This window comes from Rhineura floridana, chromosome 4, assembly GCF_030035675.1.
Source record: "Rhineura floridana isolate rRhiFlo1 chromosome 4, rRhiFlo1.hap2, whole genome shotgun sequence".
Classification (NCBI taxonomy): Eukaryota; Metazoa; Chordata; class Lepidosauria; order Squamata; family Rhineuridae; genus Rhineura; species Rhineura floridana.
Window position 1 is genome coordinate 160,009,614 of NC_084483.1, and position 13,539 is coordinate 160,023,152.

Genomic DNA, 13,539 nt, shown 5'->3' on the forward strand with positions numbered 1-13,539 from the left:
AAAAAACTATCTGGGCCCCCTTCCCAGAGCTTCAAAGTCTGATGTGATTTCTTCATACCTCTGTTTGGCAGTATCATTTGTTCCCACATGGATGAGGAAAAAGGGATACCTGTCAGTGGGCTTGATGAGTGATGGCAACCCTTCCGTCACATCTCTAATCCGTCCTCCCAGTAGACAGCATACCTGGCGAGTCCACGGATCTTCTCTGCATACTTGGGTTTCAATCCCACGCAGTAGGGAGTCTCCCACTACTAGTACTCTTCTTGTTGTGGGGCATGGTTTCATTGTCCCTGCTTGATTGAGCTTCAGCCTCTTGCTCATTGTCACACAGGGTCTCCTGTAATTTTTTCACCAAAGGCTGTCCTCCAGTCTCATCCTCGAGTGGTTGAAAGTGATTCCATAGTTCCACTGGTGAAGGGTATCTTCTAGCTCTTCTGCTCCTAACTGTTACCCTTTCCCACAGAGTTTCCTCCACTTCATTGTTCCTCTCCAAAGCAGTCTCCTCTTCTGCTACCACATGCTGTTGTTCTTCCACCTCCACTTCTCTTTGCTGCTGCTGTTCCAGCGTTCTGTCTAAGAACTCTTCATCTTCTCTTATAGTCCTCTGTGTGGCCACCCACTGTTCCAGACCTCTCACTTTTTCTTCCTTTTTTTAAATTAATTTTTATTCAAATTTTTCAAAGACAAAACAAAACAAACAAAACAAATTAATAACTATTACAATAAAAACGATTGACTTCCGATTTGTCGTAGATTAGCTATAGGTCTATGATATATAACAAACCTGTCTCTTAATAAAATTATACAATCACTTCCTCCAGTGGTTATCTTGATTGGTATCAAATATCATTAACATCATTTTACTCTTTCCCCAAAAAGTCAAAGAGAAGTTACTAATCCTTGAGATATATATCCATCAATTTTTCTCCAAATAAACATGTCAATTAATCTATCTCATCAGGTCTACTAAGTCCAATAATTTCAATAGCTCTTCTCCCATTATCAATATTGATTCCATCTTCCATCTTCCATCTTTGCACACCCAGTAATCTTGCTGTCATCATGATTCCATCTTCCATCTTCCGTCTTTGCACACCCAATAATCTTGGTGCCATAGTCATATAATAAGAGTCTGATAGGAATTTCTTTCATCACAAATATTTTGTTGCCATCAATTCTGAATGTGTTACTGAAATGTTGTTGTAAAGTTGTGTCTCTGTTTCTCTTTTTTACAGAATGCACCAGCACATCTCTTATGGGTTTTTCCATTGTCACATATCTGGAATTAATTCTATAAACTTTCTCTATTTCAAGTTCCATCAAATCCTTCCAATCCAGGAATTTTTTCGAGCCATTAATATCTTTATCTCTAATCTCTTCACCAATTCCTTCAGGGACAGTGCTAGATTCCAAACAGCAATATTTGTCTTCAGGATCCACCACAACCACAAAATCCAAATCTTTTTCCAGGTCCATATTTAACAAATCCACTCCAATCTCCAAGTCTTGAGCCTTCTCTTTGATCTCTCTTTCATCCTCTTTTTCTTGTCCAGTTATAGAGTCCTGAATTTCTTTCAGTTCCTGTCTCATTTTGCCAAATTCAACTCTCATCTCTTGCCTGGTCTGTCCCAGCTCTTGTCTTGTTAGCCCGATCCCATTCATTATTTTCTGAAACATATTTAGAGAGAGAAACCCTTCCTGAACATCCAGGGTCTCAGTGACCTTCTTGATTGTCATTCTTGAAACCAAAAGAACAAAACCCCTTCAATTCCAATATAGTCACTGTATTAAAGCAAAGAACAGTTTATTTCTTTTTCCAGTCACAAATGAGTTAATCTTGCAAACCAGATGACATCACGCTCTAGACAGCACGAATGGCCTTATCTCTTATATGTCCAAAACAAATTTAGTTCACAGCGTCCAAATGGCTAGTAGCATAAAGAATAAGCAGATTCGCCAAGAAAAAGAAAAAGAAGTAGACCAGGAAAAATAGTCCCAGACATATAATACACAAATGTCAAATAAATCAGATGTTCTCTTCAAATTAGCTGCCTCTCATCCGTTTATATCTTTAAAATGCTCAATTCCATGCCAGCTTTTTGCAATAAAAACAAAGATAGGCTATTTCAATTTTCTTCCTCCTTAATTCCGTATGTAAAAAAGAAAGTTATAACTCACCCAGGGCTTCTTTGTTGCTAACTCTTTGACAAATCTCTTTTGCAATAACGATAACAAAATGATAATAATAGACAGGAGGATGCTTGCCTGTTAATTTCAGTTTTTCTTCAAAGAAAAAAAACAGCTCGCTTAATCAGTTAGAGCCTGTTTGTAGTCCCTGGCAGCGTTCCACGTTGCTGGCTGCCTTCCTTCATAGGCAGTTCCAATGAATTCCAGTCCAGCAAACAAAACGAAGCTTTCTGTGGATAATCTCTTCATTTCTCCCTTACCTGGGAGAAAATTTTTTCCAGTAAAAAAAAAAAAATTCTGACTAGTTTTATAATGAAAAAGCTTCCTCTGAGACGGGAGCTCGTCTCAAAGGCTGCACAGGCGGAGCGATTCCTCCTGGGAAGTCACCTCTCACTTTTTCTTCCAACAGTGCCATGAGCTTGCACTTGTTGCACGTGTATGCCATGTTGTTCTCAGGCAAGAAAACAAACATGGCACACACCTTGCAGGTCACAACCACTGGAGTATCCTTCCCGTTCATACTCTCTTCTACCGTTTGTTTCTTTCTAACTACTTGTTTTGGAGTGGCCTGTGCTTTGTCCTGTCCTACTTCAGGGTAAACTTGAGAGTCCCACTGGTATGCTGTGCACTGTACAAGGAGAATTAGTAACTTTTTTTTTTAGGGACCTCCCCCTTGACCTCCCCTGTCGAACTCATTTGTCAAACTCCTGTTTGCTTTCCCTGTTCGCTCTCTCTCTGAAAGTTGGCTTGCTTATATCTCCTCTCCTGTGGACCAGCTGAGACAGCTCCCTCTTCCCTGCTCAGTTAGGAGTCAGGAAACAGAATGAAAATTCCAGCACACACAGCTGCTGCTTGTTGTCCTCAGCAGCTCGATTTTTCTGATTTTTTTCCTCACAACAACATTGTGAGGTAAGATAGGGTGAGAGTCAGTGATTGGCCCAAGGTCACCCAGTGAGCTTCATGATTGAACAGAGATTTGAACCCTGGTTTCCCAGTTCCTAGTCTGACACTCTAACCATTACACCACACTGGTTGATGAATAAAGTGAATCTTGGAGCTTTTCAACAAACATGGATGAGTGTAGCAAACAGAAAGCTTCTCTATTTTTGTCTTTAATTATATAGGGATGCTGGCAACAAGAGTACTGTTCTGTTTGCTAATTCCTGCCCAGCTGATTCTGAATTCGGATACGTTAATCCAGCGATAGATGTCCATTTGTTCAGGTCATAGCATGGAAAAGACCTACAAATAAAATGACAGGTCATTGGAATGTCTGAGACTTTGCCACATACTTGAAATGTTCCCTATATTGGCAGCATCTGGCCCGTTTGCACTGGCTACCTATTTGTTTCCGAGCCAGATTCAAGGTGCTGGTTTTGACCTATAAAGCCTTACACGGCGTGGGACCGCAATATCTTGTGGAACGCCTCTCCCACTATGAACCTACCCGGTCACTTCGCTCAGCATCTAAGGGCCTCCTCCGGGTACCAACCCATCGAGAAGCCCGGAGGACAGTTACTTGATCTAGGGCCTTTTCTGTAGTGGCCCCCGAACTGTGGAACAGCCTCCCCGAAGAAGTACGCCTGGCGCCTACGCTTCTATCTTTTCGGCGCCAGGTTAAGGCTATGCTCCCAGGCATTTTAAGCGTTTATGTTATAATTTAAATTTTTAATTTTTTTCTTTAATTGCTGTTTGTGTTTATTGTTTGTTGTCTGATTTTATTGTTGATATTTTGTATTTTAACCTTTTTGTACACCGCCCAGAGAGCCACTCGCTATGGGCGGTCTATAAATGAAATAAATAAATAAATAAATAAATAAATAAAGCATCACATTCTAGAGCCCTGGAGAAATAGGGACAGAAATGGAGAACATTTTCATTGCCTCAGCCTGGGCTAATGTGTTGGGCTGGTGACCAGTAGGCATTACTGTCTCTAGTTGTTTTCCATGAAGCCTGCAAGTTTGAAGACGTAACTGTGGTTAAGGGGGAGTTATGTCTTTGCCCTGTCTGGGAACGGACTGCCAGGGCCGTTGCTATGGTAGCCATCTGATAGCGACTGGGAAAGTTCTAACAGAGTCTGTGTGTTGTTGTCTTCTGAATTATGCCTCTGAGCTGAGAGGCTGTCTTTTGTGTTTATCTATGGAGAGAGATGTACCAGAAGGGGGGTGACTGAAGAATCTCTACATGTATTTACTCTTAAGCCTCTGGCCTTAATGTCTTTCAATAAAGACTCTTAACATGCTCTGAAGAAGTTTCTTGCTCAACTTAACTCCAACGTAATGTATGCTGTTTCACACAACAACGCACACAAGCCAACATAATGTACCTTTTCTGGGAATACTGTAATAAAGACTTCATTATACTCCATATACTTTAATGGATAGGTGTGGCTGCTGTGTACATCGTATCCTCAGGGGCACATTCATCCCTTTATAACCAGTGTGTGTGTGTGGGCAGGGAGAGGCATGGGCATCCACAGGAATGGTTTCTTAAAAGCCATGTCTACCAGGCAGAGCTTGGAAAAGTTACTTTTTTGAACTACAACTCCCATCATCCCAATCCAATGGCCATGCTGGCTGGGGCTGATGGGAGTTGTAGTTCAAAAAAGTAACTTTTCCAAGCTCTGTCATCACCACTGCTCAGTCACCAGGTTAACCCGAAATAGCAGGCCTGTTCTCTGATGCTAGCTATGTTTGTTTGTAATATTTACTTTGCATATTGATTGTCAATGGGAAGACCTGCTATCTATCTGCAGGTAGACCTGGCATCCACATGGCTTCCTACTCACTTCGGGAGCCCTAGATTATTTCCCTGGCTCCCTTTATTATCCACTGTTGCGCTCACTCATAGAGAATATCTCTTTCCACCTCTCCTCTGTTTAGAATGGATAGGAGGGTGGTTGTCCACTCCTGGCATCCAATGAAATGTGGGCATGTTCAATAGAGTATGCTCAATGTAAGAGAAGCTGAGCCAGTGCAAACAGAAACTGAGCAGGAAGACCATTATTGTCTCTAGTGCACTGTAGATTTCTGAGAGGATATTTACTGAGGCCTTTTGCAGGAGCCGTAGGAAGTATTGGTGGATATACTGGTGACTCCTGATTTATATGATGGTTTGTAAATGTTATGTATATTAAGAAGTACCTGTTAAATAATATTTAAATACAAGTGGGGCCTGCAACAAAATGTTGCAGTGTGAAGTGCTCCTGGTCAGGGTTCCAGTCAGCCTGCATGCCTTCTTCAGGATACTCAATGTCATTTCTCCTCCCCCTTGGTTTTCTGTTCTCTGCTCCCAGTACCCTCAGTATTGTGTGGTCACTGAGCATGCTTTGCGTTCATTGGTCGGTTTTGTGGTACCCCCTTAAATTTTTTTTGTGCTTCTGCTGACTTTGGAGTTCTCCAGAGCAAACTAATATCTCTACTTTGCTTCTCAGTGGCCCTGTTATGACACCATTGCCATTACAGCTCAGCACCTGAGATAGCTGTTAGTATAAGTGATGGTTTAGTTTTGTTGATCTAAAGTTCTGTCTAATATCTCTTGTGCCTACTTCAGTATCCCTGAATTAATTTTTTTAAATATAATAAATCCATGACTTTTAAAAGGATTTTTAAAAATTTCAAGACTTTTTTCATCTTGCACCTGTAGATCATTTCCCCCCCACTTTCTCTCTTCTTAATTGTGCTCCTTTGTCTTAGCTACTCAGTTTCATGTAGAGTTCTAATCTGATGCTTCCACTGCGACAGACACAGTAAGAATCACAACCCCACTCATCAAGAGGTACCAGAAAAAGATAGGTCAATGCCAGGGCAGTTGTTGGCTGGCAAGAGTTCTGAACCAGCTCAAGTTGCATCGGCCTCTACTAGACTCAACACTGTTGACAAACAGAGCTTTCCAGTTTCCACTCCATTTCACTAGTGTGACCTTTGCAAGGCCAGAGGGAGCAAAACTAGATATATACACTGAACACAGGGGGGGGGGATCACAGTGGGAAGGAGCTGGGAGGCACTTGGATAGCCAGTCCTAAATTCATTGGGCTTTCTTTGAGGTTTTCTTGTTGTTGGGGCACTACATCATTTGTTATTTCTGAACCAAAGGAAAAGAAAATTAAGCATTCCTTTCCAAAGGGTTTACTAAAAATAGAACAGAACAGAACCTTCTGAGTAGTTTAACTACAGTAGAGTAAAGGACTACATGCACTGTCTTGACTACTGTGCATGGAAGGAGGGATACAAACATTTAAATAATGCAGATCATAAAACAGTTGATAAATATAAAACAAGGGTTGCCAACCTGGTGCTTGTGACCCACTAGTACCTCCCATGGTACCCATGAAAGGTCTCGGTAAGTATGCCCTCAAAAATCCACAATGCACGAGAGACTCTTTATATTGGCTCAGTACTGGATGTCAGGATCATACACTCACCCTCCCTGCTGTTCTGAACAGAGGAGAGGCACAACAAGCTTCTCTATGAGAGTGAGCAAGCAGTGGCTCATGTAGATGCCTTTTTCCTGTTAATGGGGTGGCTGATGGGATGGGGAATCTCTACACCATTTGGTGATCCTCTCTCTCTTTCTGCTTTTTCAAATGTGGCCTCCATTTTGTGACTGGTGCTCACAAAACTTTCTCAAAATTCCAAATGTGCCCACTGTACAAAAGGTTGGTGAGCCCTGATATAGAAGGCATATTATTTATTTATTTTATTTATTTATTGCACTTGTATACCGCCCCATAGCCGAAGCTCTCTGGGCGGTTTACAGCAATCAAAAACATTAAAACAAATATACAATTTAAAACACATATTTTTTTAAAAAATTAAAACACAATTTTAAATTTTAAAACAATATAAAAACAATATATCCAGGTTGAATGACAGTGGAACATGGTCCAAGTTAACATGTGGGAATTAAAGGTGAGATTGCTGCCGGGGGGGGGGCACTATTGCCTAATAACTGCTTCAGGTACATAGTATAACCATTTGCTGGAGCATCAGACAGATTACTAAGGCACCAAATTTGCGAGACAAATACTTTGTGTAAGAGAAATACCACTATTTGTTGTTTGGACTGAGACCTGCAATCAGATTTGTATTTTATTTTCTACAGTCCTTCACCCCAACTGTCTGTTGGTATTCTGGCTTGTTTTGAACTTCAAGAGCCCTTTTGAGATGGCTAATATGTGTAGACTGAAGACCCATAGTGGTGGTGAAGTGGGATTAAGATGGCTGACTTGTATGCATTCGGTTTTGCTATCTGAAGATGTCCTATGCAAATACAAATTTGATTTCTGATTACATGTTCAGAGCTAATGCATATATAGTTTGTACAAGCATAAAGTATATTTGGAAGGGCCATAGCTCACTGATATAGAACTATAGTAGAGTACACTTGCATTCAGGTCCTGGCTTGCTGGTTTCCCATAGCATATGGTTAGCCACTGTGAGAACAGGATTCTGAACTGGATGGGACATTGGTCTGATCCAGCAGGCTCTTCTTAAATCCTCCTAGGCATTCAGTCTACACAGTTAGAATGTTTGAAAAAGGCATGTTCACACGATCAAATTTCTCTATGAAAACATGTGCACAGTCATGTGGGAAAAGACTACTGTGTGGACAGTTCACATGGGGAGCTTGTTCGCTGATCAGAGCTGCTAGAAAAATTGCAGCGACTATTACAAATATGGCTGCCATCTCCCCAAGTATATACTTTGGATCATGCACACAAGCTTTTGTCCATTCAGGATTCTACAATGTGAACTGGCTCAAAGAGTTCAGGGAGACTCAAATGCCTCCCTCCTGTTTGCAAGATGTCCCTCCTGTTTGCAAAGGTGCCTGTGGTTCTGCTTGTGTGATTAATTTTTGCACCATTTCGGTTTTGGAGAGGTTGTGGTCAATGCATGCTTTGTAGTTCTTTGCTTGGCAGTCTGAGATTGTCAAGGCATATTTGGACGCTGTGACAGCATGACTTCACATTTCAGTTGCTTTCCGTTTCAAGATGAAGCTGATCACATGCCAGCAAAAATGAGAGATTCACTAAACTAGCAAGCATTTCTCCTGTCCCTTTCTCTATTTCTGTTCCTTTATACCAGCTGAGAAAAAGATTCAAACATGACCATAGTTGATTCCAACTGGTATTAATGGGTAAGTTGTAGCCAGTGCATAGGATGAGAGATGGTACAAACATGTCTTCTTGTTCTCCCTGCAACCAGAGAAACCAGTCCTCTGGCAGAAGTTATCTTTCAGCTCTTGTTGTTCACACTAGGTTTGCATTGCCACTCTTTCAAGATCATAATTAAACTTACCAGCAGTTTTAAAACTCCTGCATAGATAAATATCTACTAACACAGATTTCTGGAATGGATACCTTTCCCATTCATATCAAACAAATGCAGTACATTTGGATCTTATTCTTAGCCCAGAAGTGCAGAACAAAATCTCCAAGGGAAACAGGACCAACAGTTGGCAGTATTAATTGTTATTTTTTCCTTTCTAGGTACAAAGATGCCCATTCAACATCTACAAAAAGGTATTACCAGAAAAGGAATTACTAGCTCAGCTCTACCCATGATAATTTACCTCTGAGCTAAGCAGCCACTTGAGAAGGCGACGGATATAAATAGATCCAAACAATCCTTTCCCACACCTGTTGCTGAACACACGGCCAGCTCTCAGTTTAGGATATCCATGTTGCAGATAGGGATGGGGGAAGGAATCCAGTTCAGTTCACATTTTAATGTGAACCTAACTAATACCTACAACTTTCTAAAACAATGTATGAACTGAAATGGAGCTATCCTTCCAAATTTGCACTTGTCCAAATTTTTTAACTGAGTTCTTCAACCAAGAAATGCATATATTAGAGGGAAAGTATGCAGACAAATCCACAGATTCATGGAAATAACATGAAAAATGCATTAAAATTAGGAAAATTGCATAAAAATGTGTATAGGCAGGAGGAATTTGCACTAAAATACTGGCATATTTTTATGTAAAAAATGTGCACACTCTGGAAATGTAGCAAACTGAATTTAAGATTGGAAAAAGTAGAAACTGAACGAAACCAGAATTGTCAGTTTCATCCATCCCTAACTGCAGAGGAGGGCAAAACCCCTGTAACTTTCATCAGGGCCAGCTGAAGACATTTTGTTGCCTAAGTCAAAGGACTTGATGTTCCCTTCCCAAAATGTAATCTATTTTTAACATTGGCAGTAGAACAGCTTCCTTCAGTGTACCTGAGGGCAGCAAGCAAGCTTAGGAGGTGCAGGGCAAGCCTTGTGGCCCACACAGCCCTATTCTCTGATGCCTGACCACTACATCTTGCTGCCTGAGGCAGCCGCCTCACTCTGCCTAATGGTAGGGCTGGCCCAGTTGTACAGAATAGGGTTATTTCAGCAGATCAGCCAGTTGTGCAAATAGGAGAAAAGGATATCTTTCTAAGGGCCAAAGTACACATGATGTTCAGTGACATGTAGATTTTTCTTCCCTCTTATAAAATGCAGCTGTGGGGGCTGCAGTTTACAAAGAAAGGGTAGAATGAGGGAGGGGTTTCTCAACCCCTTTCCCTCTGGCATTCCCCCACCCCAATCAAAATCATCTCTCAAGCATCTCTCTCCTACAAGGTGAATAGAAGCTGTGTGTGTGTGTGGGGGGGGCAGAAACAGAGAAAGGATTTGTAACAGAAAAATCACCAGATAGGACAGGATTAAGAACCCCCTTCCCTACAGCCTTCTGCTTTCAACTGTAGCCTCCACAGATACATTTTATAAGAGGGAGGACATTTGGGGCGGGGCAGGGGATTCAATGAACCTAAGCATTGTAGGTAGTTTGGTCAAGAAATGCAATTTTATGCAGAGCCAATATAGGAGCTGTAATCCTGTTCTCCTTTGCATCTGGTCACTGCGACTTAATTGTATTTATTCATTATATTTGTGTGTATTTGTTATGTGTGTATCTCTTTATAATATTTATTATATTGATGTGGCATGCATGATTTTTCTCCATATTTTTATCATCCTCACAACCCAGGTTCACTCTCCGGCATCTCCAGGTAGCGCAGGGAGAAACCCTTGCCTGAGGCACTGGACAGCCGCTGCCAGTCAGAGTAGACGATACTGAACTAGATGAACCAATGGTCTGACTTGGTATAAGGCAGCTTCCTATGGGCCTATATTTCTAAGCCTGTGAGATGGCTGAGGGCTAGTGCCTGGACCAAGTGAGCTTCAGGACTAAGTGGGGACTGGAATCTGGGTCTCTGCAGTCCTAGTATGACACACTAACCATTACACCATTGTGAGGTGTAACTCCGTATTCATTTCCATTGAACATTGACCAGAACTGTTATTTTCTGTGAATCTACAAGTTCTCAGCTCTTCATGGAATCTGGTGTGTGGTGCAGAATATGCGTTCTTGGGAATATTTGGATTGATAATTTCTTTCTTTGTTTGTTCTTTCTGTCCCATGCACCTGTGAAGATGTGCACGTAAGCATATAGGCAGTGTTCAGGGATACAAGTTTCTGTTCTCAGGAACGCTTTCTGATACATGTCATGGTCTCTAGGTGTGATCTCTTTCTTAGGGTAAGCCTTTCCCATATTTCTCACTATAGCTATATGCACACCATACATTTAAAGCTCACCCCCTCCTGAATCCCTTGGAAGTGTTATTTACGCCTCATAGAGCTACAGTCCCTAGCACCCTTCACACACTACAGTTCCCAGGAATTTTGGGGGGAATGTGTTTTAAATGTATGGTGTGAATGCAGCCTGTGGCCAGATGGTCATCCAATAGAAGCATGCTCATTTGTAACAATACACTTAAGATAAGGAGATTCACATCTACGGTATATTTGTCTCCTCTCCCCTCTTTCCGGAGCCATGGGTAGATTGGGCGAGCAGATGCAAAGAAGGATGGGGCTCTTGTACCTTTAATAATTGTGTGTTTTACAGCAGAATGTGCAGAGAGCAGAAACACACAGGGAAAAAGACCTTTTAGATTATTTAGATTCTCGGGACTGAAATTTCATGCTGTCCAGGGCTTATGGTTTAAGCAATGCACCTGGTCTTGGTGCCTACTGACACAGCTATTATTCAGGTAAAGGGTTGCAGATAAAAGGTTGTATGAAGTCCTTGCGTTGTGGCTGTGCCAACAGTAACTCATGGCTGGAAAGCTGATACCACTGGAATTATCTTGCAAGGTAAGTGAAATGTGATGAGAAGCATATAAGCAACTTCGCTATGCATTAAGCTTCCTGCTAATGTACTGTCTGTGCGTATGAAAACTAAGCCAGTTAGTCTTGCAAAGTGGTTCCACTGATGATAATCCAGGTTTAACCCTTTGGCTGTGGCCAGGTTAATAGCAACAGTGAATCCAGGACAGTATGAATTCCATTGAGAAAACAGTTTTGAAACGGCAGTTTTAAAATAAAATCAAGTATCTTTTTAAAACACAGGTGTAAAATGAGATTGAATGCTACTAATTCTTTGGAAGTTATCTTTAATAAGTGGTGATTCCTTCACCCCCACCCCCAGTCCTACAGATCCTAATGATATCTAATGTGTGAGGGGTAGCACACCAGTATATACAACACAAGAAAAAAGAGGTCTCATTATGATGGGTGGGTTGCTCTGTGGAGGGTGGCCTTATATATTCTGATTCACAACCTTGTCATCTATTCACCTCTGTTCAGGACTCTTTTGCAAGAATCATTTAGCTCTCACATTGCTCAGACCATCTGATGGTCCTTAAATCTTTACGCTGACTTACTGCCCACTTCCAAAACCAGTATAAACTTCTTGTCTCTTTGCTTTAGATCCCAGCATATACTTGTCTCAGTTGCCTGTGACCACTGCTTGCCCAGCTCCACAAGTCTCTGCCAACAATGGCACGGAAGGGGGGAGGTAGAGCAGCAGTGGTGTTTTCCTGGCAGTGGTGGTGCTGCATATGCCGAGATAAGGATGGGTTGGGCAGGGCAAAGCAACGGTGAAGTCAGGGGAGTTCCGGGTTGGGTGCATCAGCATCCTACAGGGGTGTACACACCTGCAGGATGCCAATGCCACCACCTTGGAGCTCCCCTGCTCTTGCCTTGCCCTGCCCTATCCTGGTGAACAATGCCGCTGCCACCGAGAGGGCAATGCTGATTTTCTATCACCCCTTATGTGGTGCTGCTGACCTCAACTGTCCGAAAGTCTCTTGCTATCTCAATAAATTCCCTGCCTTACTGCCCTTTATGCTTCCAGCTTGCTCCTGTCTGCAGACTCACCTCTCCAGTTTCAGAATACTGTCTTGTGTTCTGATGCTTGGTAACATCAGGGTGTCATGCTGGGAATGTGATGGAACCTTCCGAAACAGCTTTTCTCTGTATCGCCAGTCCCTTTAATAGCATACACAGATGGCGAGTGACGACAGAAATGTAGCCAAAACAGGGCCACTGAGAAACATGAGGAAGGTATCATCATCTTTGGGAAACTCCAGGGTTTGCAGTACTTAAAAAAAAAAACTCAAGGAGGCAAATCTCTCCCCCCAAAACAGTTCAATGAGGACTGAGCATATCCAGTGGCCTCCAGAAGCCATGAAATGTTGAGTGTCAATTGGAAAAGAAAAATGGAAAACTGTGTGCAGTCAGAGGGCTGGGGTGATGCAGAGGCCTGGAATGTTCTGCTTGAAGAGAATAGCTGGATGGAACTCTTGTTATTGGGCAGCATGGTCCCAAATATTTTTAGTGCAGGAACAGAAGTTTCCACCAATACTGGTATGAAAAAAAATGCCCCCAGACATCCACTAGCTGTCCATTGTCCTTGTGATCTGCTGGAGAACATTCCACTATAATTCTGGACTGAATTGCCTCCCAGCTCCCTTAGCTGATTTCATAAACAGACAGCTGTCCTATTAATAGAGACAGCAAAGACAGCAGGACCTAATGAACCACATGGTCGTTTTTGCAACAGCCATACTGTTCTTTGATGTGTAGGCTTGGGGAGCCCAGCTGAGTTGACCTCTGGTGGTGATAGGGTCTATATCAGTCTTGAGAACTGGACGATGACTTTAACTTCAATGCTATATTTAATTTAATGATTTCTTAGTATAAAGCCACACAATTACAAATGCAATCTAATACTCTGTAACTTTTGAAAAAGGAGAATTTTTTCCATAACAAGGTTTCTCAAAATGGCTTAAAAAAATCAAATATAATTTTTGAATATACATCATATGATTCATATTCACAAATATACAAACTTGCAGCAAAATGGAAGTTATTTAAACAAATATACATACCTCTGTAACATAATTTTTAAAAATAATTTTACAAACATTTTTTAAAAGCCAGAAACCATATAGTCTTATGAAACAGATTGGCACC